At 45.7% G+C, this 26,360-nt stretch overlaps 1 long non-coding RNA gene across 1 annotated transcript; it reads left to right on the top strand.

Moving 5' to 3' along the window:
* Window positions 1-1,792: 1,792 nt before the first annotated feature.
* LOC106821011 lies at window positions 1,793-23,099 on the top strand. Its single transcript, XR_001395684.1, has 3 exons — window positions 1,793-1,877; window positions 16,737-16,807; window positions 23,014-23,099. It is a non-coding gene; the product is annotated as an uncharacterized LOC106821011 (long non-coding RNA).
* The last annotated feature ends 3,261 nt before the right edge of the window (window positions 23,100-26,360 follow it).

Raw genomic sequence — 26,360 nt, 5'->3', positions numbered from 1 at the left:
CCAGTGGCGTAGACAGGTCCTCCCTCAGTTGTGGGGGGATGATTTTGCTGTGTGCGAATGAAGAGTGTGCGCGAGCACACCGCGAGCGCCTTGGCGCAAAGCCCTTAATGGGTGGGGTCCAGGGGCCCGCCGTAGGGCCCCTGGCAGGGAGCAGGGGCAGAGCCCTTGTCCGGGGCCCAGGGGCCGTTTTTGAGGGAATTGAAAAAAATTGATATTGTAAGTGCAATTTTGTGAATTCTAGGGTAATTTTTTTCTTTGGATCCCAGAGGTTTAATAACACGCCCCCCCTCCACACACAACCAGTGGCGGATCCAGAAAAGCTCAAGGGCACGAAGCGCCCGGGGGGAGGGGAGGGGGTCCGTGGAATTGTTAAAAAGTTGCAATCTAAAAGCAATCAATTTTGGACAACTTTATCATAGAATATCACGATTGTTCCTCCTTTAGGGCGTACGTGTCTCCCTTCTGTTTAGGGGGGTCCGGGGATTTTGTTGAAAGTAACACCTCTTCGATGCAATTTCCTGCACTATGAGGCAGCACTATTAAACAATCTTCATCACAATAACATCACTGTTGAGTCGAGTATTTTTACCTTTGGGGACACCAAAGACTAAAATACTTTCTACCAAATCTGTGCTATGTACATGTCCTCACTGGGGTTACCAGTGCAGACTTACGTAGGCTAAAATACCTTTGCCCTGAAAATTCTAGGGGGGCGACCGCCCCGTGCTACCGACCCTCGTTGATGACTATACAGCACTGGAATCATCTCCCCCTGAAATTTTGATAAAACGTATATTTTACTGAGAACGTTAAAACTGCCAAAAAAATATGAGAAAAACAACCAGACTTGAAAAGTGCATATTTTCACCCCTTATACGAAATCGGGAATATACTTCCGGTCGGGTCTCAGCACCCCCTCCCCCCAAAAAAGTGAGATGAAATTGAATTTTTTCATTCAATCCCCGCGAAAATTCAATATCCCAACTCTCAATAGGTCTATTCTAATTTTGAATAAAGCAAGGATTTAACTTTCGTGAGCAGTGATAAGACTGGGGATTTTGAAAAAAAAATCGTATATGGGGAATGCGTCCAAAATTAACCGTCTTAGTTTCAGTAAAATAATGTCATTCTCGGAACGAGTTAATTACAGCCATGTTACAGGAGATGTAAGTCACGTTCCATTTCTGTAATAATACATTAGGAGAGTATGAATAGCAATGACGGATTTGTAGATAACTGTTCAGAATTTAGTGTCTGTAAAATATGAGATTTTAATGCAGGTTTTCGAGGAGGGTGGTAAGAAACAGGCGTGGGTATGCGGGTCCTCCCCCAGAAAATTTTTAATACCCCATTTTCCTCCTGAAAGTAAGGGGGGATGATTGTACACGCCATCCCCCCACGTCAATAAGTGGGGGGATGCATCCCCTCCATCCCCCCCGCTATCTACGCCCCTGATTGATACACATATATGGTTAGATACAATAATGTAACCCAAACCCAAGAGGATAGGGGTATCCTCTTGGGTTTGGGTTACATTATTGTATCTAATATATGGTGCTCTCTGAGTCTCTACATATATATTCGCGTTTTATACAAGAAGTACTGCCTGGACTGTTTGAATAGAAATTAAGATGAGTAAATATACCTGACTATAATATTTTACAAGAGTATTTTCTGACATATAGTTGCTTGGGGAAAAAAACGATCACAATAACCATTATTATATTCTACTCTTCGCTTACGCGGATGATTTACATTGGGCGGCCGGTTTTCGTCGACCGAATAAACACTCGGTGGATTTCAGAGATAAGGTAAAGGTAATGTTTTTCTGTGATCGTAGGATTTCTCCTAACTGTTGGGATTTCGTACATGAGTTGGTAAGTGTTTATAGATGTACATATGTAGAGTACAATAATGTGTGTTTATAGGAGGGAATGTATGTGTGATGAATGATGATGACAACGTAAACACCAACGAACTGAGCTGTGTTGAAACGTTATATATATTTAAAGCTGTTGTATCAACAGACAACAGAGACCTCGGCCTCACATTCATATAATCATTTTTATTCTTTTAAAACTGACAAAGTCTATTTATTTACTTGATATTTATAATGAATTAAGACTGGTAGATCAAGCGTTGAAATCTACGTACTTGCACTCACCCAACGTCTGATCACACTATACAATATACGTTTTAGAAGTCTCATTCCATAGTGTTGGGGTAGCGTCAAGTTAGGTTTTGAGTTAGGATGACGGATGATGATCATGTTGGCCCTAGGCTAGAGTAGAACTGAGGACTTTAAACCTTTTATTTGATTCACATGATGACAGAACACCTTGTCAACTAATCTCCCCCAGTTTTTTACCGTTTAAAATTAAGTGTTTACAAGTAATCATAACACGACTTAGCTGTTGGTGCAGCATGCTTTATGAACTGAAATCAGGTAAAGCTCTCGCGTGGCATGGCCGTCTTTTTGTAAAACTGTAAACGACTGTTTATAAAAGGTTAATGGCCGGGATGCACCGCATTTTGAGATGATATTATATTGCTTTTGAGCTACTAATAGTACTATACTGGCTTGCGTTTCAAAAATTACCATGTTCATTGGTAAAAGATGCAAAGTCATTTCCTAAAGCCTAGCGCGGACCTGCGATTTTTAGTTGCTCGTCGCTGCAACCTGCAACCGCAAGCGATCGGTTGCACGACTCACCACGTGTGCGTATGCAAGCGACTGCCGTTGTCTTTCCATGACTTGTTTTGTTCAATGTTTTAGTAGTTTACATGACACTAACACTAGATGGAGTATGTAGGGCCATTCCACTATTAAAAAATAGATTTGCCATAACAGACTAATAAACTCACCCCAAAACAAATTGTGTATGTCACATGTGTATAATTGTCACTTTGTTATGGCGTATGTGCAGTAAGAATGCAGATGTACGCAAGCATTTGAACAGTGTTTTTAAGTAGCACTATTAGATGACATAAGGTACATAAACATTGATAATTTGATATAATTTATATTTATTTACTATATAATTTGAGTTGGCCAATGTGAGTATAATGTCAACTCTAAGCACAATTTACACAAATTTGTAATTTAGTTGCATGTTTTAAGCACAGAAACCACACACACACGAATACACAGTCATGAATGCATATACACACCCCTGTACGCTCTGACATGCACATGTATGCACACGCACGCACGCACGCGTGTGTGTGTACGTGTGTATACATGTGTTTGTGTACGTTGTGTGTGTGTTAATAATATATTTCACAACTGTGGTATAGGTTTTTTTTAAAAGCAAGTTAAAAATAATGAAATTGAAATTTTCAATCACATACAAGGTGACAATCACTTTCTGTTACTATTGCCCAAGACCAAATGCCTCAATTGATAAAATATTTGATAAATAATCTGATAAATAAATAAAGTGAGTAAAGTAAAGTGAGTAAATAAATAATATTATTTAAAGTAGTAAAAGCTAGTTTTAAAAATATTCTACATCTGAGCATGTTTGTGTAACTTATGGAATGTTATTGATAAGCCAGAAATAAGCAGTAAAGTTGAACATTCTCAGAACTTCATCATCATGAATTTTGGTTTCACATTAATTCATGTGAAATTAAATCGTCAACAATTTGTACCTGTAAACAATAACACGCTAGGCCCATGCAAGCAAAGAATAGTAGTAATTTGCACAAATTTACTGCATTATTATTTTTAATGAATTTTAAAGTATTGTATATTTAAAAAAACACTTTATATTTCAACACTGTTTCCATAGCTCTATACCTTGTCAATACTATTCAGCTTTGCTGAAAAATGTTATGAAAACCACAATGCCACCGAGTTCAAATGTATTTCTTCAATATGGCCAAGCTCACAATCGAAATATTTATATTTTGTTGTGATGTTATGTAATTGTGGGGTTAGGTAAACAGGGTTCTCCAAGAGAACTTATACTAGCCTGGCGGCCCGCCAGGCTATTGTCGAGCCCCGCCATCCTAAAATGCACCCGCCACTCTAAATATCATAGCCCCCAAACCCCCCTAGCACGCAAACCACCTTCGGCGATTTGCAACTAGGACCGTAAACGCAGCACCCCATGCTATAATGAAAAAAGCTTGGAGAACCCTGGTAAAATATGTATATAACTGAGTAGTGTCTAGAGGTTTTTTCATTTTATATTCATGATTGGAGCAATAGTCACTTGTAAATAATGCATATAATTTAAATTGTTGAATGTTTTTTAGTGCTAACAGGTTTATACTGCCATTTATAGAAACTGTCTATTATTTTATCTATTGCTTATCTACTCTTGTTATCAGTTATAACTATTCATGTATAAGGAAGTACCAAGCAATACTCTAGGTACAGGCATTTAGCAGAAAAATGAGTCATTGATCAAATGGTAGGTGTACATTGATCGAGTTGTGATAAAGAAGACGTGTATTTGAAATAGAATGCAGAATTGTTGCGCAAGGCTGATGCATGTGGAGTAGCATCTCTACCGAAATAATCTGCAGGACTGAACACGCGTTTCTGTTTTTTACTACAGAAGTATGCATTTTTTTACTGATGTGCGGTGCAGCTGTACGAGTTTGATGCCACTGCGCAGATGTGTAGTTGGTAATTTGGTATTGCATGTTTTTTAACGAAAAGCATCAGGTGCTGGAAAGTAGCTCCGTTTGATTATAAGGCCTGCTAAAATTAATACTCAGTGCATATATATTCGTACTGGTAGCACTACTATACTTACAAACAATCTAAGAGCAGTACTTAGCACATTTACATTCTACATGAGATGCTGACATTTCCGTGTTGCCTATATCTTGAGGTGAGGTTAGCCATTCAATTTTGGCAAAATGGGTGAACAACCAGATGCAATTATAAATGTAAATCATATGTAGATGATAAGATATTCAAAGGGTTATCTATGCTCATATCTACACAAATATCTGCATAATTTGTGTGGCATACAAGTTACAACCACTTGCACTCAACTGGTTTACTTTTACGTTGGGTAGTACCTGAAAGTCCTCTTCATGTTTGTTCATATTACTATTAGTGTTTTAATTTTGTTATTGCAATGCATCAGTTTCCGATTTATTTAACGATGTTCTCAGGAAATTTGAACCATTTCGTCACCTTATTATTTGCGCATGTTAGCTGGAGTGCTATGACAGTGTTAGAAGCGTGGTCGTGAACGGAGGGATAACGTAGGGCATGTCGGGTAGGTTGAGAATATTGCCCTACTTTCTTATGCACAGGCATAGTGCCATAACTACAACATTGTATGTTCTTTCGTTAGTGTTGTTCTAATGTTTTTAGCACACACATACTGTATCGGGGCATTTAAACATCATAGTTTCAAGTGTTCTAGTCCTTTAACTAGCAGCGCATGCGTGCCACAACAATACCGCAGCTGGCACGGAGACCACCGGTCGATTCCCACCCCTACCTCTCCCCCACACACGTGGAAGTAGACGAGCCCCGTGCGTGGCTCTTTGTGTGCTCCTATGGTCACGTAGAACGCATGTGCCTCATCCAAATCGCTGTTCCCCTCTAATTATGTGCATGTACACTGTACAGTACGGGCCGGGTGCTTTGTTAGCTCTAAGAAAAATTATCAGCCTCCTCCTCTTCCCACACTCAGCACTCATGCGCGTATGTTGCTGGCCGTCAGCTAGAAAAAAAATGGTTCGGCAAAAAAGGGAAGACGTTTGTGTCATCCCTGGGCTATGCTTCGGTGTACTGGTTATCTGCTCTGTGTATCCTGCAGTGGGTGGGGACGTGAAGCTCTAATTTGGTAAGGGGCAACTTCACGTCAACCTAAGTTAATGGTATTAGCAGCAATATGAAGGAGAATACTAACTAGTGCGTCTTTATTACGACCATATATACGAGATTAGCATTTATGAATCTAATTAAAATTAATGAGCAATGATAATGATAGTCATTGTTCATGTGCAGGTATTATGTTGTGACTGCTGGCGTTTTCTTCAAGGCCATTGCGTGGTCATTGGTTGTGTAGTATGTATTGGAAATGTTCATATATATATTAATATATTCATTTTTAAAAGCTTGCAGCCTGAAATTTGTAGCTAGGTTTACACGCATCTAGGTGCACGCTGATGACTGCCTGATTATATACGATTGCAAGCTTGTTATACAGTCGTCCTAATTTGTTGCTAGATGCTTACCCCTAAGATTTATGCAGGCCATGGATACTGTGCAGCAAAACTGAAAAGATTATCTGCCTCTATGTATAGCGTTCGTAATGGAAGTGGTGGCGTTCGGCCAGGCTGACCGGACCGCGTGTAAGTGGTACGTGGCCTGGAAGTAAGCGTGCAGTCGATTAGTAGGTGGTTTTATGTTCCACAGAATCAGGTACACGCAGTAGTGCCTGTGATGTTAACTGCAAGGATAGCTAAGTCTGTGATGGGGAGCCTCTGGTTCTAATAGCGACCAAGTATTGCTACTACTACCAATACCATGCAGTGTTCTGTACACACTGCTATGTGATCTGCACTGATAGAACCCATGGTACGTCTTATCCCACTGTCATTACATCTCTTGGCACATCTTACTGGATTGATATGTAATATATATTTACATGTTTGCGAATAATGCACAGCACATGTCCATATCTTAGAGCGCATTCGGTTCCAAGAAGGTAATCTACACCTTAGTAGACATGAAATCTGGGTACATCTGACACTGTTTGATTTTGGTATCAATGTGGTTTATATAGACAGGGGTGCAATTAAAATTTGATAGGCACATTGAATGTTGAATGGAATCCGTGAAACACAAAGAAACCAGAGGAAATTGCAAGCTGCCGTGTGAGCGCATGTGTACGTAGACGTGGCAGCCATTTGAAATAACGACGGCACATAAATGATGTCCCGATTTGCTACAGAACAAACATGGTAGAAAAAGCTGAGCGAAGAAAGGCCGAGTTTGCTACCACGTTGCTTCAATGATGCGGCCGCGTGTCCTGGCTGCTGCAGCGGTGCGCTCCCGTCTGTATATGAAGCTGCACATGTATTGATGCAGGTTGCCTGCCTCCTAGCTGCCGCCGCCTCTGTCAGCGCTGGAAGCGCGTTGTTAGCTGCTGCTGCACAGTCTTCACTCAGTGGCCTGGTGATTCATGGTTCCGGACTGACTGTGACATCACGTGTGACATCACACCAGGACGCGTGCTCCGCCGCGCAGCAGGCAGTAGCGGGAGCGTGAGGGAGGAGGGGGAGAAGCAGCAAGAGGAGGAGGAGGCAGAGGATTCTACATTCACTAGCCATTCGCATCGCCGTGAGTCATTGGCGGCGGTTACGCAAGATGAAAAAACCGATCGCTGCCGCGCGCTAGGAGTCCTAGGAGGCTGCGCCGCCGCTGCGTGTGTTGTCGCGCGCTAGATTCACGAGGAGTAGCGGTGGCAGCGAGGCTCGGGAGCGTAGCGGAGATATATGCGAACGTGCTGGCTTCACTCCGCCCGCAGCCTACTCTGAGAGACTCGTGGAGTGGTGTGCGCGTGTTTGTGTGTAGGATCGAGAGTTTGTGCGCGAGCAAGCCAACACGCAGGCGCGCGTGTGGTGCTGTTGGCGCAGTGCGGTTGTTTCCGCAGCCATATTAGAGGTTATAGGCAACGCAGGAACCGGTGGTTTACTTTATAGCACGACGGGATGCTTAGAGCCAGGTGACAGTTTAGGAAGTGTGCATTTATAGACGTGTGCAAGTTGTACGTGTTAATACCAGGATACCGTGTCTCCGCTCTTGCACCAATTTACTCGTAGCTCGTGGATAAAACTATCTGTTCACACGGTGCGTAAAGGAACCCTGGCAAGGAGGGAGAGACAAGTTCAACCATATTGCTTGATCTGTCGTTGAAGCTGGATCGGGGCAGTACCCCAACTGTTAGTTGATTGTGCTACCATTGCATGGATGGGGACGTGCAAACATGTAATCTCACCGATTCGTCAGATATATCTACTCACCATTATTGTGTAAGTCTGTACGTAGCAGTGGCTAGTGCATGTGATTAAACCAAAGGCTCTCTGGGTGTACGTACAGTGTACGTTTCAGCTTACAGTGTCTATGTGTGCAATGCGAGGAAATCAGTAAAGCCCGAGAAGTTAGGGGTGATGTCTTCTCCCTAGTTGTTCTTGCAGTTTCTATGACCGTGTTTCCACGGTTCAGGTGAAACGCCCAGCGTTTACTGCCTAGACGTAGTCAGTCGTCATTCCAGCTCGAAACTGTACTCTTATGTTAGCACATGTGAGTGAGTGTGTATTATTAGTGCATCATCTTTCAACATCTGCCTGTTCAAGGTGCCTCGTAAATCCAAGTCTCTGGCTTCGCGCCAGATCCCAGTTCGTTTCTCGTCGTCTGTAAACAAGGAAAGCTCTGCACTGTGTCCTAGAGAGAGGCATATGAAGTATCATTTCTCTGGGATGTTCACTGAGAAAACTAGGTGACGAGTTTTTGAAACGTGTAATTGCTCATTAGAGTCACAGACAGTACATGAGTGGCATTTGTGGTAATAATGAGTTGGTGCTCTCCATCTCCCCTCCCTCTTCCATCTCTCGCTTTCTCTTTCTCCCCCTCTCCCCTGCTTATCTCTTTTTTCTCCTACATTACTCCTGTCCCCACCTATCTCTCTCCGCCTAGGTCGCCATGATTAGCAGGGTTTTCAATAACACAGCGCACAGTTTCGTGTACAAACAACAGCGGTGATGTATGGAGTTGTAAGAACAAAGACCTGCCATCTGTCCCCCTGGCAGGGTCACACTTGGCTGCCACATGCTGCCAGAACACCGGCCCTTTGTACACGTGAATTGCAGCCTAAATTATCAGCATGGATGGCGGGGGTTGTCAGAATCTGCTCGCTTTCAGCTGTGTATAGTAGTAAGTACGTACGCGTGCAGCGTTGTGTACGTTGTACAGGAGTGGGTACAAATGTTATGTCCGTCTTCGTAAGCTAGGGCTACCGATTGACGAACATCTTGGGTGATACTCCATTAGGAGTGTTCCCAACTTTAATGTCATTAATGGTCATAATAACATATATACATATATATATTGGTCATATATTAGTTTGTGGTTTAATGTCATTTAGGTTAGGGTTAGGGTTAGGATTATCAATCATTAATCATTAATCATTAATCATTAATGATATCAAAGTTGGGAACACTCCTAATGGAGCGTTAGCCAACATCTTGCTATATCAATATCACTTGCGGAAAATGACTGTAATGCGGCCCCGGAGGTCTCGTCTGTGTCACTGGCTAATGTTTAGGTTTGACGATTATGTCCAGTGACAGGCGCTGACAATGGCTGAATAAAATTGATGTGCTGTCACAGAAAGTTACAGCTGTAAGATGTGGTATCTGCGAGCATGCATGAATTAGTAGACTAGTACTAATGATAGCATGACATGTGCTCTGTATGATATAGTGATTAAATGTGTCGTCAAATCAGTAAACTTGTGCTGTGGTGAGTTGTACACAAAATGGCATTTTGTTGCAGGGGTGGAGAAGGTATGGGTTAGTAATTAAGGCTCATAGGGTCTATGTCCCCCAGGGTACTGCTGGAACGTACCCTGGTAACTATTTGATATGGTTAGGGTTAGGGTTAGGGTTAGGGAGTAGGCGTAGGCGCCTCGTTAGTGGAGTAGGCGAGGTACGGTCCGGCATATTAGATAGTACCAGGGTACATTCCGGTATACCGGACCGTACCCAGGGTACGTTCCGGCAGTACCCTGGGGGGCATAGACCCCCTCAGTGTTAGTAAGAACTAATGGGCGTTATATATATATAAGTTATACATGGGAGTACATAAGTTTATAAGGATTATCCGTACATATATTATATGTACTCCCGATAATATTGTATCGTGGCAATTAAGTTTACGAGTACATAAGCTGTATCGCCTGGTCCGTGAACAGACGGGACTAATAGGTAATTATTACGTGGATGGGTAAATAAGCATTGCAGCTGTGGTAACCCTGAAGAATTGCCTGTCAATAAGCAGTAAAATGTTTGTTGAAACTAAAGATTACAAACTCACTCGGTAATAAAAGCAGACCGTTCAATGGCTTATAGACAGACGGAACCAGGAACCTTTCAAGTAGCTGGTTAGAGTTTACTTCGCGTGCACCTAGTACATCGTATATATAGTGTACGTGGTAGATCCGCTTATGTCGTGGGTGTAACTGCGGACCAGTTTTATATTATTAAAAACTGTTATGTACAGTGCTCCTGCTTATTTTTCATAATTAGGCTACTGTATTTCCCCTTCCTTGTTTTTCTATTTTTTGACAAATTGGTTTTTTCGAATAAAAAGTTGGAAGGCCTGAGTATTGTATTTTTAACTGGTTAAAATATATCTTATCAGATAAGAGCTTAGGAATTCATTTTATGTTTAATACGTCAATAACATAAAACTGTGGTCAGTTATTGATCTTTAACATATTACCGATCAAATCGTATGTGTTTCCGTCAACACGTCATACCGTCCGAATTTACACCCGGAGATTACGTGCGTGCGTGCGTGCGTGCGTGCGTGCGCGTGTGTGCTAAGCTAAACCAGATTTCACAGTCATGTCTTTCTATGTAAGGTAGTGGATATATATACAATAGCAAATAGACGAACAACTATTGGCTGTTGTTAAAACTTGTAGTTGTACTTGTCAGTAAGCTGTGTGCGCGAGTAGTAGTACTGTGTCAGTGTGTGGATGACATTACTGTGTGAGTCTGTGTGAGTAGACGGCAGCCCTGTCGTGTGGGGGCTGAGTAAGTAATTCTCTTCAGCAGTATAGTCAGCATGTAAAAAATTGCCTGCTGTATTAGCTACTGCAAATTTATCACGCCTAGGATTTGTGCGTAGACGGGTTCTGAAAGTCGCTGGTTTTCGACAGTTTGATTCTCAACGACTGCCGGAGTCAGTCTAATTTTGTCGCTATGATTTGTCATAGCGCCGCGCGTCCCTGCCCCTAATAGTAATATATGTAAGTTCTACTCCACTGGTTACACCGTGTTGCCGCATAATAACGCAGTCATGTGCTGTGAGAGAGTAAATAGAGATTCGCGCGAGTCCGATAATCGACCGACTGTTTGCGAAGCGAATTTTGACGCGCATCGTGCTGGGTATTAAAATATGGATGACCGTGGAGTCAGAGGTCAGCGTCGTCCGTCACCGGGGCGGCTGCGGCTAACCCTGGCTAACCCTTGCGGGCGCCGCAAAGGGCTGCGTAAAGGGCTGTTAAACCGTTGCTCAAACACACACGCGGCCGCGGCGCGTATATAACACACAATAGTTATGATTTGTTATATATAGACGTGCGTCTCGCCGCGCACATTAACGAGGAAGTCGGGTGTGCAGCAGATCTGACTGTACGATAGGATATTCGCGCGTGGTGTAGTGACCGGAGCGTGGTTGTTGACCGTGTCCTCCTCCCCCCATCCTACACCCACCCACCCGTACCCACTCCACACACCCCGACTCGCGATATCAAACGCGCTCGGGCGTGGATTCACGCGTGATAATGCGCTCGCGTTAGCACATGACGTAAACGTGTGTGTGCTCTTCGTCGTCGTCAACCGATGCATAGCGTGGCATACACGCGTCGTCAAATGACTGAGTGAGTAATTCGCGCTTGTTGTCGTGGGTGGCAGAGAAAAATGGAATAGCTTGAGCAGGCGTTGATGGTGCATGTAAATGGAGTAGTTTTGACAGTCGCGGGTGCATCGGGAAGACGTAATAGCTTTTGCGCTCGAAGTTAGCCCAGGAAGATTGACTAGCTTGTAGGTACACACCGATCAGCCTTCACGGTCGGCGATGGTACATGGCAGGCGCAGTGCAAGTCATAGACCTTGTGCAAATTGTTCGGATGAGATGATGGATTGCAGTTAGCAGTCATTGTCGGGTGGTCTTTCAAGCACGGAGTCATTTTGTGTAGTGTGTGGACGTCAAATAGACACGTTAATGTTGCAACTCGTTTTCTTTATCAGTGTGATGGCATTGCATACTAGTACATCAGATTTTCCACACTTTCAGGAGCACATAGATTTCTTGGATGAAGTGGCCCTGTGCATGTTTTTTTAGAACCAGTAATATAATAGGGCTGTATAATGATTCTTTTATTTTTTGAAATTTGTTTATAACCTGTGTACGTGCGCCTTTTCTGTGGTCATGGGTGCAGTAAGTGACCATAAATCTCTCATGCTGAACCGTATGCCATCTGCCTCTCTGCACCAGCATCACGATCGACTCCATGCATGCATACCTACCGGTGTATACTAACCAAGCTATTAACTCTCCTTGTACAGTATGACATGTATGCGTATACTTCCTCTCACCCATCTGGCTCCTTCCATCGTAAAATAATGACCTTCTGTTGTCGTATGAAGCGCCTGCTACAGCTTGGTTTGAGCGTACATGCACTTTCCTCCCACCCAGCTGCTAGGCGTTCCAGCTTGGCGGTGATTACTTAAAGACCCGCGGCACCTCTAATCAGATGCACAGTACAGGAGCCACACGGGGGCTGCAGATTACAGCAGTGTAGCCGTTCTAGAGAAGAATTTTAACATGCGGAGAATCTGTTGCGGCGCAGTGGCAGACTGGAGTTGCTGCGCAGTGCGTAGGTAGTAATTACATGTAGGTGGGGGAAATAATGACGTTTTAGTTGGTGGCAGTGTGTCAGATGAGGTGGGAATTTGGTGGATGTTTTTATTGTGATGAGATACTGTGTGGTAAATGGCTCTTTAAGGGGGAGGTACTGTGCGGTGGCATAGTGGAGATAGTGTTGACATAGTGTGGATCGTGTGGTGAGGAGATAGACAGCGCAGGTATGCTGGTGGTGTGATGGAGAGGTAGCTTACAGACATTGTGGTGATGGTGATAGTGGTATAGTCACTAGTGGGTGGTGATGTCATGAGGAGATGGGTAGGTACAGGTAGGAACCAGTACAGGTATGCTGGTGGTGGTAGTAGTAGTATTTGGATCGGTTGATGGACAAGGTAGCTGCATTATTAAAAGAATGATTTAATGATTTATAAGAGCTTGACATATATTCTGTCACATACTGATTAGATGGTTCTGTTCTCGATTTTATGTATGTAAATGATTAGGAACAATTGTAACAGCCCTGCCTTTTGTAGGATGACATGATGCTCGAAACTGACGAAATTCGGATCAAATTATGTGGAATTTTAGTGAACCAGCAGTTTTTACAGTGTTGTGCGAGCTACGACACACATCCTTTAAGTCAAAGTAAGGGGACCATATGGCCTTACGCGCTCTGGGAGCAATCTCCATCTAGTGAAGCTTTTCTACTTTGTACGCTAGCTTGGTACAGCTGTAAAGCCATGTGCATTTTCTGTTTTTCATTACTTGTACAGCAGTCTGGGGCCTTGCTGTCGATCGTGTGCGCCCTGAGCGGCAGGCGCAGTATACACCGCAGGGATTGCAGCTTGTGAACCGATCACAACTACCTGTTTCAAGGAGAACATTTTAGAACTAGAAATAAGCCCTACTCTTAGCATTGGTGGCTAACGCATCCTAAATGTCGCATAGGACGTCTGTCAAGGCACTCGCACTAAATCTTCCTCAAAATTTCTGACGCCCCTATTTCTGACAGTAGCTGCGCTCGACTTCACGGGTTAGGCTCAGTGTAAACGAGAGGTGCTCGACGTCACGGTATAATACAACACTATATTTTTAATATTACGTTATTATGTATTTATATTAGTAAGGGCTAGCAGAATGAATATGGAAAAATTTTGTTCGTTGCACTTCGCTGTGGCATTACGTAGGTCTCTAATCGTTCGGAGGCGTAGCAATGAAGTCCTGTCGTATTTTGCAACTGAAAGGGTAAGAGTTTTACATGTGAATAATACATAGAAGGGCACATCTGGTAAAGATGGCGTCACCATTCGCCAGTCCTACCCAGTAGAAGGCTATCGGGCGGGTTTTGTTCAAAGTTTCCGTTTCAAAGTTTTTGTTCAGCCTTCTGCCGTGGCGTGGAGGCTGGGCCGGTGCTGCGGGCATGGTGGGCCGGTGCTGCGGGCATGGTGGGCCATGATGTGGGGGCTGCGCCGGTACCGCGGCCATCCTGGGCCGTGGCGTGGAGGCTGCGGGCCGGTACCGCGGCATCCTTGGGCCGTCGGCGTGGAGGCTTGCGCGAGTACCTGCGGGCATCCTGGGCCGTGGTGTGGGAGGCTGCGCCGTACGCGCGGGGCATCCTGGGCCGTGGCGTGGGAGGCTGCGCCGGTCACGCGGGCATCCTGGGCCGTGGCGTGGAGGCTGCGCCGGTACCGCGGGCATCCTGGGCCGTGGGCGTGGAGGCTGCGCCCGGTACCGCGCGCATCCTGGCGTGTGCGTGAGGCTGCGGCCGTACCGGGCATCCTGGGCTCGTGGCGTGGTAGGCTGCGCCGGTACACGCGCGGATTCCTGGGCCGTGGGCGTGGAGGCTTGCGCCGGTTACCGCGGCATCCTGCGGCATGGGTGGAGCTGCGCCGGTACGCTGGGCCATCCTGGGCGCGTGGCGTGGAGCTGCGCGTACCGCGGGCCATCTGGCCGTGGCGTGGCAGGGCTGCGCCGGTACGGCGGCGGCATCCTGGGCCGTGGCGTGGAGGCTGCGCCGGTACCGCGGGCATCCTGGGCCGTGGCGTGGAGGCTGCGCCGGTACCGCGGGCATCCTGGGCCGTGGCGTGGAGGCTGCGCCAGTTATTTTCCTTCAGATAACTAATAACGTCGCATATTCCATGAGTGTAGATGTTATGTTATGCTGTACTTGTTTGTGTTGCTGATTACATGTGTGCATGACAAGATACTGTAGAAATGACATGATGTGTGCATACATTATGTGGCTATTGCGTTCGCCCAGGAATGTGGTTGTCTTGTACCAGGTATGCGCACCAGACAGCGTAACTATGTAATTTGTAACATGTGGCACATGCAGAAGCTGGAGGGCTATGATTACTAAGATAACGTAATGGATGTAAGTCAACCGGTCAAATCTCTACGCAAGATCTTTACACGCCAAAATGTCCTAGCAGATACGCATACAAGTATACTTAGCAGATAAGTCGGTTTGCGAAATGTATGTCATCATAAGAAAATTGGGCATTTTTTATCGTTGATATTTATTAAATCGCGAAGTTATTGATTAATGGCCTGGGCGTGTGGATGGAGTAGACACACACACAGCCGGACAGGGCGACTGTGAATCATTTGCACTTGAGCTGTACAATCGATATGGAATCGAGCCACAGGAGGTTCGCGGCCGCGGGCACGCACGCACGCACGCACGCACGCACGCACGCACGCAAGCACGCAAGCACGCACGCACGCACGCGGGAGGTATATGTACGCCAGCCTCCCACATGCACTCCTCTTTGTGTTGCGCTGTGCGCATGGCACGCGCGCGTGTGTTCCTCACACGGATCGCGGCGGGAGTGGTTTGTGAAGCCATGCGAAAGATCGGTGGCGCGCAGAATCGCCTCGGCAAGTGTTCGGAGTCTCGAGGCAAGAGTCTCGCACATGGTATGCTTCCTCTCGCGTGTCCGTATAGCGCGCCGCCTTCTTGAGTCGGCAGTTGAGAGGGAGGGCAGCAGCAGTTGTTAATTCACTGTGTGGGTTGATGATGTACGATGGGTTTGGGTGACAGTAGATCGCGCGTGGGTAACGAGACGTGGAGACGTCTCTCTTATTTGGCTGGGTACAAGCGGGCTGGGTTTCGCTACGGGCACAAGCGTGTGTGTGTGGATGCGACAGCTCTGTATTGGTTTGCCTTGTATGTGGCTTGCTTAGAGTATACGAGAATCGGAGATACATAAAATGTGTTTGTGAGTCATTGCGAGCAAGCGTGTGCGAGCGAGAATGAGAGAGAAAGAGAAAGGGAGAGGGGTAAAGAGAGAAAGAGAGAGAGAGAGAGAGAGAGAGAGAGAGAACGAGAGAGAGAAAAAGAGAGCCATGCAGACAGTCAGATAGACGGATGGACGGATAGACAGACAGACAAAGAAAGCGAAGTGGGGGTGAGATGGAGATGAATTGCATGCCGGCACTCGATCCTGGTTATTGTCGTGATGTAAAGATGAAGTGGCACACACGTGTATTTTGAGTGAGGTAGGCTTTTAAGGTAAATCGTGGTCGTTTCTTCCACGTAATATGAATCAATTTATCTGATCTTTCACAAGCAAACGTCCTGATATTATCATCATAAAACGCGCATGCGCTGTAGGCGGAAAATCAGTGAAAGCCAGCCTACGTTCAAGTTCATTCCCTCGGCACAAAATGTGATTGCTTTGATATGTGTTGTAATTTTTTAATTTTTTTCTGGGAATTTTTTAATTATTATTATTTTTGGTTGCGGAGTCGATTGCGGTTACAATTATAGCCGCCGCCGTTACACGATCATCGTGACGATGTGGTTTACTGCTTGGTGAGCCCGAGAAAGCTGACTGTGGGGGAGTTTTTACATGTGTTTGTACTTACCAGCTGTTGTTTGTACACAACGATTGTATCAAGAGCGTAAAGAATCTACGCTCTTGATTGTATCGATAAGGAAAAGCCAACAAAAGTGTAACAAACGTACAGCATATTTACTGATGAATATAATGGTAATACCGCTATGTCAGAAGAAGTAGTGTAAGTCTTAGCGCTATGGGAGCGTATTAGATCAAATTTCCACTCTAGTAAATGTGCCAATTTTCGCCTTCTCTTTTAGATGCTGAGCACGTATAGATATACGGATGACATCTAGATGCTTTGAACGACAGTTGGCAAAACTATAGGAACGTAAGTATATATAATTCAACCTGCATTTTTCAGTTAGTTTGAGCTCTATAAGTGGAAAATAATCTTATTTTCGTCTCATTCAGTTCACAGAGTCATTGTATTTAATTGAACCTACTTTTGCTTTAGTTAATTCGTGAGCAGAGCATGTGGTTTACCTGTCCGGGAGAAATGCGAGGAATGATAATTTCCTGTTATTAATGTATTTAAAAGGGTTTAACGCGGTATCTCATTCAGCGTTAGACACTTGTTTACACGATGAGGCCGTGAGTGAATTTAAGTTCGACTAAAATACGGAGACAAAAAGCTTAAACTAAATGTATATTTAAATGTTCTGGTCATGAGGAGATCGAGCGGCGGAGATTTATGTGGTAGTTAAGATTATCTTAGAGGTTGAGGGTCGGCAAAGGTTACCCTCAAGCATGCATGGGTCATTAGAGAGGCTAGCAGCACTGTCTTGGTATATAGGCAGCTCAGATATTATCAGGTGGGGGCATCATCTATTCGTGTACTCCTGAGTATATGCTGTATATTATCAGGAGTGAATAATAATAGATGTATTATTATTTTCTATTCATGTACTCTTGATATTACTATATATTCTGTATATTATATCAGAGGTGAATAATAATAGACATATTATTATTTACTCCTGATTATATATGTATTACATGTTCAGCCGTGTACAGTATAGTTATGGTTCACGCACTGATCTGACCTGTTAATAATTGAGAATATAGGTCCGTGTAGTTGCACGCTATAACCCTCAGTATACAGATGTCGCAGAATGTGTCAACAAAGGTGCTGTTGCCTCGCAGTGTGTGGTTATCGAAATTACGGCTTGACATTGGTACTGCAGAAGTATGCATGTTTGCGTATATATGCCCATGTGTGTAGTATTTGTGATGCACGTGGAGGTGATGGGGGCGCAATGTATCCGCATTTATGTGAAACACATATATGTAAATAGTCATCTGAGGCCGATCTCCGTGGTCTATGTGCAATTGATATTGTTGATATGTAGGCCACCCTATATAGTCATTCCGGTATCACCCTCACCAGCCGCATCAATAAATCGGCAATTATATTAAGCTTCCGAAACCATCACCATTAGTTTGTAGGCGAGGCTTTTAGTTACAACCGCCAAGTACAACGATAGTCAAATACCTATATACATATAATAATTATTAGCTGCCGGGCATTTGTGATGAGCATTGTTTGCCTAATGAAAACGTACGTGATGGCTACATTTGTGTAATGCGTTCTGTTCAGCGTTGTCACTGTCAGTGTGTGCGTGGGGGTGCATGCATGGGGATGGGGGCGCGCTTGCGGGCGTGACTCGTACATGACGTGGCTCGCCCTCCACCGAGGGCACCTCAACGCCTTCTGTGGTAAACTTACAGTTTGAGAGGTTTTGCGGAGTAGACGTTGCTAGGGTGCGCGTTGCTGAGTGAAGCACGATGTTAGCTCGGAAGCTATTTGACTTTGAGTTAAGCCGTGTACACAAACAAGAAGCTTCCGTATAGGCATATGCTGAGTATATTACGGTTAGAGAGCGATATATATATATATATATATATATATATATATATATGGGTCACTCTTGAATTAGTCATGCTACGCCACTCATCGTTTGGGTCATTGATTTCTAGCATAAATTAGCTCATCATGGGCACTTAATGCAGCGCTCATCCCGGCTTCCGACTAGTCTGTTACACTATGTGAATTCTGCTTCATGCGCAAAAAGGTATTTATCATTGATCGAGTCGTCAGATTAACGTTCGGGCGCTGCCCAGCCCTGCTTACACGTCTACAACACATCTCTCGCTGTGTACTCGGCGTGCCGATTTACTCGTAAATAACGTTTTTCGATATTCTTCGTTCGTGGCATGGGTATAATCTCGCGGCAAGGCATTCAGCATGGCAGAAGCAAAAGCCCCCACCCCCACCCCCACCTAGCTGCCTAGTACCATGCCACCAAGTAAATGCCATCTAGTCATGGCACCTAGCCGCGGGGCAATCCAATCGGAATGCGCTGAAAATGTTGAAGAATGTTACTTCCTAGTTAGCGACTCTGGTTTGTTTACATCGCGAGCCAGTAGGCGGAGTCTCCCATGCAGGGGAACAACTACGTACGGCGTCTGATCCAATCACATGGCCTATATCTACGTGGACGCGCAGATCTATCTACTTGATCGGATAGCAGAACATTCATTCGCCTCCTTAACGAGATATAGAGATATCTGAACTAGGATCTACAGTCTTATAACCAGCTTACCATCAAGTGGTTTATAATCTTCCAAAGGATATAACGCCGGCATCACGTATCGTTCAGTATTGTTATTTTTGTGTTAAGCAGCCTGATTACATGTGCAAATGCTATAGGAATTATATGCAAATGCTTTCTGGCTGTAGTCGAGCCGGGCTAGCATGGTCTGTCACCCGGTCTCCTATACGTACGTATCAACAGTGCCCGCCAGGACCGTCACCATAGTGTATAAGTCAAGATATGTGTATAGTTTAATCATATATAATAATATATGATAACTATACAGTTTACCACACCTAAGGTGCTCTTATCAGTGTGAAAGTACTAGTCTAGTAGACCAATTCCAAAAGTCCTTGGCTGCTCAGCGACATCAGTCTATGAAAGTACGCCTGTATATGAGCGGACTGAAACTATATCAGCATATGCGTGCGTGCGTGCGTGCGTGCGTGCGTGCGTGCGTGTGTGTGTGTGCATATGTGCGTGTATGCGTGCGATGAGGGTTAGGTTGGAATCACTGTAATGGAAAATGATAGCCGGGAATTTTCGCATGCAATCAGCCGGGTCCCGTGTTGCCATTCGGAAGGCTGCTTTTCTCTAAGGTGTGGAATTGTCACCGCACAAAGGCATGGCCGCGTAGAAATTGCAAAAAGTTAATTACAGCACACCGAAAAAGTTGCCACGGCTCGGCCGACACGTGTGAATTAGCGGGCGCGAGGGTGTTTGCCCGGGTCTGCGCTGCTGTAGTGCATACCCGCACCGTATATGATGACTATGTCGTATGTGGTAGCAAATCTGCAGCGACAGTGCCAGCATCAGCGACAGCGGCAGCCGCAGTAGCGATGGCCGCAGCAGTAGCAGCCGCCGCCACTCTAGTAACAGCAGCAGCAGCAGCGGTAGCGGCAGCAGCAGCCGCAGAAGCAGTAGCTACGTCAGCAGTAGTAGCGACAGCAGCAGCAACGAGAGCGTCAGCAGCAGCGGCAGCAGCGTCAGCAGCGTCAGCAGCGTCAGCAGCGTCAGCAGCGTCAGCAGCAGCAGCGGTATAGTAGGGTTGTCCCGTAAATTGTCGTGTGTTGGTCACGCGCGCAGTCCCCCTCCTCCTTCCGAGAAAAATCAATGCAGGTTTGTCACGGATTGTACCGGAGATGGGAAAACCGTTTTCAGTGCACGTGGGATTTTCACCCGGTGTGTCTAAACCATAGAAATAATACTAGTTAGTCTCATAGTCTTATATCTGTATAGTATCTCTATAATATATTTCTATGGTCCAAACAGCGGCGGCGGCGTGTGCTGGGTGTGATTATTCATTATCGCAACACGTGGGTTACGGGTTGTAGGTGAACGTCGCGTACTTGCGTGTCCGTCGGCTCCTAGGTTTGTCGCGTATCTGCCCCCATCTTTTCGCCGTCCCGATTATGCTGCATGTAAATCTCACAGGGCGCGTAGATCAAGTTACGCCCGCAAGTCGCCGAGAGTCACGAACCGGATGGCATAATATAGGGATGTATAGGATCAGTGTGTAGGTCGTATATGATGTGCTAGCGTGGACGCTTGCTCTTTGACGACGCGTCAGGTAGGCTTGTCGCTTGTCAGAGCGGTGTTCCAGTACGTGTGCAGCGGTGAGGTATAGCAGTGCGTCATAATAGACGACACACCCCTATAGTTCTCCCCCGGCAGTCTACAACATGTGTACTACATAGCTGAGACGCTATAAGGCGTCTTCCTCCTTCAATATCCGATCCTCCAATAACTGATCGTGATGCTAATGCTTTGCCCCCCCCTCCACCCCACCCACTTGCTCAATAACTAGGTCAGCGATCGGTTCATACTAGCACTGTAGCAGTGGTCGGTGGCGGTCGAGTATGCTGCTGCATTCATGCGTCCTACAAAGGCAAGAGCTGCATGATGCGCGGGGCGGGGCGTTTTCATGCATGAATATCTGCGATGTGTGTTTTGGAAACGCTATACGTACTTTTGGGCTTATCTACAGCAGCTGTCGCCTGGAAGACGCAGATCAGCAATCTCTGCAGATTTAATGACGGTGGAATATTGCGTGAGGCAGGAATCATCACGCGTGTGACGCGCATGATGTCGAGCCGATCCCTTATATTTTCCTCCTACTTCGTTTCAGACTTCATCTAATTTCACGTTGGATCGATAGGCATTTGGTTTGGTGCTATGCTTTTCTTATGATAAGTCGTCGGGAGCGTATTAAACATTGTTGCTAGTGCTTGGTAATTATATGTTGATGTTTAGTGATGAACAGGCGTGGAGGTCGCAGATCTATGTGACGACACCCATATGGAATGTTTAAAGTGTAATTGATTGAAAATGAATTATGGCTATAATGCTTGTCATCTGAACACGTAGTAATAGCATAACTAGTATGTTTTACCAGAACAGAACTTGTTACAATGCATTGAAGTGAAATGAATTGAGTGACATTGCAGATTGCTACAGTAGTGATGTATATAGTACAGCTTTTTGTAAGCATGTTTATCAGAAGTAAATAGTAGGGGGGGTTCCCTATTATCTACTTCTGATGTATATATTGATATTTGCAGTTTTTCCGTCAGCATGCACGCATTAGTTTTTGTGTTTCAAACATTCATTTTGAATACATAGTGAGTGGGTGCAGCCAGGCATGCTGAGTCATTAATGTAATATTCAATGGCAATAATTGAATGATATTATGATATTATGTTTGGGTTACAATTAGAACATTATCGTACATTAACGTAATGCTAACAGCCACTGGTAATGATATTGATACCCATTTCCTAACATAATTATAGGGAATGGTCATCACGTAGGAAGAATCCGAACATCGAAAGCAACAATGCTAGACACATAGTAGACAGTGAATGACATTATAAATGCGAGTGATACTTGTGCTCATGTATGTGTGTGTGCGCGTGTGTGTGTGTGTGCATGCATGCGAGTTATATTATAGGAAGGACATGCTTCAACAAGGCATAAATAGATTTTAATATTAGTTCATAATAAGTCGTAATCATCACTAATGTACCCGTTGCATAGCTGTATACACGCGCACGACGTGTCGTATGAGCTATGATGTTTACCGGTGTTCTCCCGCTCGTCCCACCACCCGCTCTGTTGCCGATCATCCCGAAAAATATCAGTCCCGGCCCCCCTGGCCACAGGAACTGCCCCCCCTCCCAGAGACTTACCGATTGCGATTGAAGTATAATGACAAGAGTCCGCCCTTTTGCTGTGAGGGAGCTTCATTAGTCTCACTCCCACGGCACATGCTGCGAGAGCGTGGCTTCAGCGTGTGCTGTGAGGGCGAGGATGATTGGGGGGAGGGTGAGGGGCATGCGGTCGCGTCGTGAAGACTCGTGGCCTGGTTACGGGCCATGATTCCGATCCCCTTCCGTTTCTTTGTTGGGTACATGTATGATTAGCGGTGCTCTCTCGCACTGCAGCAGCACACATGTGAATGCGTCCACCAGAGGTGTGGGGGTTGTTGTTGGGGGGTCATAGCTTATGTAATCTTCCTGTATTTCTGGGGGGGGGGGAAGATTAGGGCATTCCCTAAATACACACTTGCAAATTAACGTCTCAGTCGTTTCTTTGATGATTCTTTTCCGCTGAGATTCAATTACTTTCAAACCTGCATCGATTCATTTCGATATGAAATATCCAATCAGCTTATCTGGTAGGGTATCTGATATTGATTGTGATCGATACAGGTTTTATTTAATTCTGCATTACCCATCACCCAGCTGTTTTGTGTCTTTGACGCTTCCCCCCTGCGATCCTAGGCTTCCTAGTGCTGCCTTCCACCTTGTGCTCGTTATTAGCATCATCTGGCTTCCTGGCACTCCTCGCCTGCCTCCGGGAGAACACTTGCATGCGCTTTTGCCGGCTTTGTGCGCCTCTCCGCATCTCAGCAGCATGTTTGTTTTCATCTTCCCCACAGGGCAGCTAGTTTGTTAAGCGTAGCCGAGCGTACGCACGCGCCGCCGCCGCGGCAGCCGCGTCATGTCCAACGTTGCGGCAGTGAAGCCCACCGCCAACGCGGCCTGGCCCGCCGGCCGCCTGTCGCACGGCGTCGCCAAGCCGGGCAGCGTTGCAGCAGCAGCGCGCTCGCAGCAGAACGGGGATGCTGGTAAGAGTCGTCACCGTCGTGTCACCGCTTGTCCTTAGTTCTGCAGATGTGTGCACCTTGTCGTAGTGTTTCTCTAGTCTCATACACAGAAATGTTGGCTGACCCCCATAGGTAATGATGATGATGATGATAGCAGTAATAGTAATAACAATAATAAATTATTATTATTGTTTCTGTTATTATTAACTACTCGAAACATGTTGTTGTGCAGATTGTGTCATGTCTGCATGTCATGCGGGTCCCTCCCACACACGCTTAGCCAACATTTCTGCCGATCCGAGATCCATGCATGGTGATCATCGGTGATAATTCCCAGCATGATGACTGTACACTGGCATGCTCCTCCTCGCGTGTGTCAGACCTATAACTACCGCTCATAGGGTCTATGTCCCCCAGGGTACTGCCGGAACGTACCCTGTACTGGGTACGGTCCGGTATTAATATACCGGAACGTACCCTGGTAACTATCTGATATGGTTAGGGTTAGGGTTAGGGAGTAGGCGTAGGCGACTCCCTAGACTCGTTAGTGGAGTAGGCGAGGTACGGTCCGGCATATTAGATAGTACCAGGGTACATTCCGGCTGTACCCTGGGGGACATAGACCCTATGAGCATAACTACCCGCTAACGAACATCACGCATGACCGCCACGAGAGTCGTCGTGATGAGGCTGGTGCTCAGCGGGTCACACACACGGCCCCAGGCAGCTGTGTGCGGGGAGCGCACACGTCGACTATGCTAGTGTGGGTGTGCGGGCTTCAGGTGAAAGAATGCGTCCCTGCAGCATCTGCCTCGCCGAAGAAGTCACAAACGGACGACTGACAGGTATCTACAGAAGCAGCTTGCAGTGACGCGTCTATAGCAATGTCGTCGTAGTCCCGGCATTGCTAGATTGGCAAGATGTTCTGCGTGTGATGACTGCGCACCAGTGCAGTTCTGACCGATGCCAAGCTGAATGCTAGCTACGCACCAACCAATGACCAACTCGCCACCTGTCACTGACCTGCTCGGCACCTGTCACTGACCAGCTTAACAACTGACCGCTCACCAGTGCAGTTCTGACCGATGCCAAGCGAATGCTAGCCAAGGACCAACCTCTGGCCACTGACCAACTCGCCACCTGTCACTGACCAGCTTAACAACTGACCGCTCACCAGTGCAGCTCTGACCAATGCCAAGCTGAATGCTAGCCAAGGACCAACTTCTGGCCACTGACCAACTCGCCATCTGTCACTGACCAGCTCAATGACTGACCGCTCACCAGTGTAGTTCTGACCGATGCCAAGCTGAATGCTAGCCAAGACCAACCTGTGGCCACTGACCAACTCGCCACCTGTCACTGACCAGCTCAACGACTGACCGCTCACCAGTGTAGTTCTGACAGATTCCAAGCTGAATGCTAACCAAGGACCAACCTCTGGCCACTGACCAACTCGCCACCTGTCACTGACCAGCTCAACAACTGACCGCTCACCAGTGAAATTCTGACCGATGCCAAGCTGAATGCTAGCTACGCACCAACCAATGACCAACTCGGCACCGGTCACTGACCAGCTCAACGACTGACCGCTCACCAGTGCAATTCTGACCGATGCCAAGCTGAATGCTAGCTACGGACCAACCTCTGGCCACTGACCAACTCGCCACCTATCACTGATCGCTCACCAGATCACAGTGCTGACCACCAGCCATCGGAGGTGCGCAGACCACGGGCAGGAGCGGTCATCCGCTGGGCAGCGGCGGCGCGCTGTGAGGCGTAGCGCACTCTGGTGGCAGCCAGCGGGTCTCATCGACAACAGCCTCTCTCGTGCAAAGGAGATTATCTCCGTCATCCTCTCCATCCGCGCCGGCGGGCAGTCGTGAGGCCATCCTTAAAAAATTATGTTTGCTGTCCTCCGACCGACCCACGAAAATAGTCGCTTTCTTTCTTTTTTCTTTTTTTTTCTTTTTTTTTACATTCCTCATAGTTAAGACTGAAACACAAAGCATGTGTGGCAAACATGAGGACAGACTTAAAATAACTTATGCCTAAAAAAAAAGACCTACCTACCTACCCAATAAAAAAATCATGGGTCGGGGGACAGCAAACATAGAAATTTTTAAGGATGGCCTGAAGCACTGCAGCACGCGATAGTCGCGTGAAGCCTCGTCCAGCTTACCACGCCCATGCCACGATGATTTTTTCGCGTCGCGAAATAATCTTGTCGCCGAATCGCCATAATCGCCAAATCGTTTTGCTGCTCTAGAGTCATTATTGCCCAGCAGCGGCGGCAATTTCATTTGGCTTAGCGATCGGACACAGTTGACAGTAAATCGATTTAGCGCAGGAGTTGTAGTTGAACTGTGTCGTAGTATCTGGGGATTGCCGGCTTACAACTGCTGTAGGAGAAAAGCTCCTCCCTGGATCAAGGTGAAGAGCAAGGAGATTGACCATGTTGGCAATAATATTGCATCTGAAGTGAAACCCAGGTCTTCACAGAGGCGAGAGAAGCCAAAGTGCCAACCCCCTCAACAGGCACAGTGTGTTTGCAAAATTCTCATCTAGTAAAATTCTATTGTTAGAAACGGAAGCACTAGCTGTATATATCACATTAGTAGGATCGTCATTGGCACTTGACTTTTATGACTAGTCGTCTGTTATGGAATCCCCTTCTGTGGTTGAATATTCCTAAAATTTTATGATATAATCTAAAATAATATGTCAAAATTCTTCGGTAAACTTAAAATTATTATATCATAAAAACAGGCTTTTTGTGTAAATTGTATGCACTTTCATGTGTTTTCGGTTAAATAAGAATAATGTAGGGATAGCCTAGTCAATGCAGAATAAATAGTCATCAGACTAAATGTCACAGCATGATTCATATTTCTGACAAATACTCATGCAATCCATTATTATTATGACCACATTGCTTTAATCGGAATCTTTTCATTATGAAAGTAACGATGCGTATAACTATCCAGGCAGTTTTTTACGTTATTTGTGAATGAATAATTAAGCAAGTAGACTAGTAGTGTACCTACGCTGTACCAATAACCCTAAGTGTATAAGTAGTGACATGACGTGCTGTCTTACTGGTTACTTTCTCTGTATAGCTGTCTTGTCTGTAGAGGAGGTAATACGTACTTTGTCTGTGGTTCTGTTACGCCTGTAGAGGA

The sequence above is a fragment of the Priapulus caudatus genome, unplaced genomic scaffold, assembly GCF_000485595.1.
Source record: "Priapulus caudatus unplaced genomic scaffold, Priapulus_caudatus-5.0.1 Scaffold55, whole genome shotgun sequence".
Taxonomy (NCBI): domain Eukaryota; kingdom Metazoa; phylum Priapulida; class Priapulimorpha; order Priapulimorphida; family Priapulidae; genus Priapulus; species Priapulus caudatus.
Note: the sequence above shows the minus strand (reverse complement) of the source record. Positions and strands in the feature narration are given on the sequence as shown.